Source organism: Delphinus delphis, chromosome 3 (assembly GCF_949987515.2).
Source record: "Delphinus delphis chromosome 3, mDelDel1.2, whole genome shotgun sequence".
In the NCBI taxonomy this organism is placed as follows: domain Eukaryota; kingdom Metazoa; phylum Chordata; class Mammalia; order Artiodactyla; family Delphinidae; genus Delphinus; species Delphinus delphis.
The window spans coordinates 155,220,414-155,223,257 of record NC_082685.1 but is presented as its reverse complement, the minus strand read 5'-3'; the positions used below and the strand labels follow the sequence as shown (position 1 = coordinate 155,223,257).

The 2,844-nt window shown below is 31.7% G+C and overlaps 1 pseudogene; it reads left to right on the top strand.

Moving 5' to 3' along the window:
- The first annotated feature begins 721 nt into the window (after positions 1 to 721).
- On the top strand, positions 722 to 854 carry LOC132423800 (U4 spliceosomal RNA; annotated as a pseudogene).
- Positions 855 to 2,844: the final 1,990 nt, after the last annotated feature.

Here is a 2,844-nt window from a genome sequence, read left to right as displayed (position 1 = left end):
TTATAACAAATTCAGTGTAATATAACAGTGCTCTTTCTGTTGTATTATTTTACTCATCTCTAATACCTAGGAGTATAAAATTTACATAAATTTAAAAAAATAAAAGAGAAAGTTTTGTAAATGTGACTCCTAGGATAAAGGAGACCTACACTGTAAAGTAGAATTAGTACTCTAATAAAGAGTTTCCTTATCTTCTCCATCAAAGACAATATATCTTATGAGATTAAGAATAAATTGATTTCTGTGATGAGGAATATCAAAATGTTAGCTTCAAAAAACATCAGAAGAAATTCAACTCAGTTATAAAACAGGGAAATGCACAAGGGAAGGAGACAAAGACTGGTAGGAATTTTCCAAGCTCTTGTCTGTTACACTGTTTCTTATAATGTGGAATGATTTATTATCTATCAATCTAGTCTCATTATAAAATAACAACATTTCAAAACTATCACAGTTTCATATTGATTCCCACCACTTTCAATGACCTAGAGCCAGAATATCTGAATAAAAATCATTGATCTAATCTTCACAAATGAATAATGTTTAATATTTCTTTTAAAATTATAAAGTATCAATTACATAACAATTAACCAGATATCTACAGAAAATGGTTAAAGACGGCAACAGAACCAGGATTCAAACCTAGAGCTATTTATATTCACAATCCTTGTTCTTAGCTCTATGCCACATAGCTTTCTTTCTCTACAATCTAATACACTGAAGCTTTGTACAGGGGCAGTATAAGCATAGCCAATGAGGTTTACCTGAGGTGTGATTATTGCTAATTGAAAACAAGTGCATTGATATAACAGTGGTACACATCAATATCCAATGTTTCACTACCTTAAAAATGACAGTCGATCCTTCCACAGAGCTATATAAAATAAAAATGAACACAGGAATAGTATGACACATTAGATGCTCTCAGTCAATGAAATAACTACTAGAAATATAGAACTACAGACAATACTTTTCAATTTTTGTTTAAAAAGACACTCAAAATCTCATGGAAGAAGGCATCTCTATTAAAATGCGAACGTCTACAATGTCAGCTTCAGACAACTTTCAAAATCTTTCCGTTGGAAAGATGAAAAGAGGACATTTTAAAATAGAACCACTGCCCAGTTAACCATTTATGAAAGCAAGTGAAATTTCAAAGAGAAGGACCCTCAAAAAAAGATATCTAGAAGATGATATCTGCATTGATGATACTTGGATTCTTACCCTCTGCATCTACAAGTGGTGGTTCTTGCCATCTCAGAGTTTTCACAGTCCTTCATTACTGATAGGGGTGAGGTAAATGCACATGAAACCATCAACACTGAGAAAGTCTGTCACGATCCTCAGGATATAGGAAAGCTGGCAACTTGGGTATTAAGAGTTATGAAGTTTCTTCACAATGCTCAAGGGCAAAAATGCCACATTCACTTACTTTCCTAAATAAACATTAAATGTGACTCTGTTCCTGCCTGAAGTATTTTGTGGAAAAATTAAATATCTGTTATTTTAAAGGCTCCTCTGCCTTTCTTCAGTAATTATAAAACCCTAGAGGTTTGGAATTCAGAGAAATGGAAGAGACTTTTGTTTCTGATATAGTGCTGCCATCTTTGAGATGGCCACCACGCAAGCCTTCCTGGGCCACTTAAATCAAACGACCCCAGAGTTCATGGCACTGCCTTCCCTGCAGAATGGTTACCAACTGTATTTACTGATTTAGTGCTTGAAAGCCACGTATTGATCACATGGACAATAATAATAATAATTTTAACTTTCAGTTGCTGTATAGTTTTATGCATTTTTAAAATTATTATTTTAATTATTATTTGTTAAAAATAAAACTAAATTTATGTTTTGGTTTAATTTTTAACAAGTAATAATTGGGTAGATTTTGAAATGCAATTATTTTTAAAAGCATTCTTGGGAAATTGCATCTCAATAAATTTTTTATTATAAATTCATGTATCCATAGATAAATCTTGCTTACTGTTAGAAGGTGACCATCAGATTCTATATTTCTATATTCTCATTTTTAGAGATTTAACCTCTGAGAAATCTTATTCTCAGAAATAAGGAGATGAGAGAAGAGGCTTTTTTATGTCACTCAATTCTTTGAATTCCTTCCAAGAACTATGACAAAAATTGCAGAGTAATTTATCATAAAAACTGATTTATAGTCATGTGTCCACTGACAACTCAATTAGATATTTCTTCAATTTTTTGAAAGAATTCAATATAAAAACATAAAAAATTTATTTGTCAAAGGTTTTGTTACCTAGCTATTGGAGTCATCTACTTTTTAAAATAGAGATGAATGTTTTGAATTGTCCCCTTTGTTTTGCATCCTGGAAATTTCAACGCCCAAAGACAATGCATCAGAGTCAAGTTTAAGAAGGTTGAGAAGTACATTTCTCTTTTGAAAAATGAAACCTTGTGGGAGAAAGGGTTTTTTTTTAAAGGAAAGAATGGAAATAGGAGCAACAAGAATTAGGAAACAGTTATTCGAATCTGACACCTGAAAACTGGTTAAAATTATTTACCTCGTCAGAATGCTCTTCATAAAGTTTTCTCTTAATCCCAGGGGTTAGCAGACCTCAGATTGAAATTAGGAGCTAAATGGCAAATAAAATCATTCAACCAACCAAGTCAGTTTTATTTTCTGTAAAGTAAAATCTCCAAATTCATTTTAAAATTCAATTTAATGTCTTTTGAAGTGTCCCTATAGCAATCATCTCAATTTAATGCATTTTGAAATGTCCTTATAACAACCATCTCAACTCTGAATTCTAATTTTAAGATAGATATGTAGATAGTCACATTAAGAGATAGTTACATCAATCTCTGGGT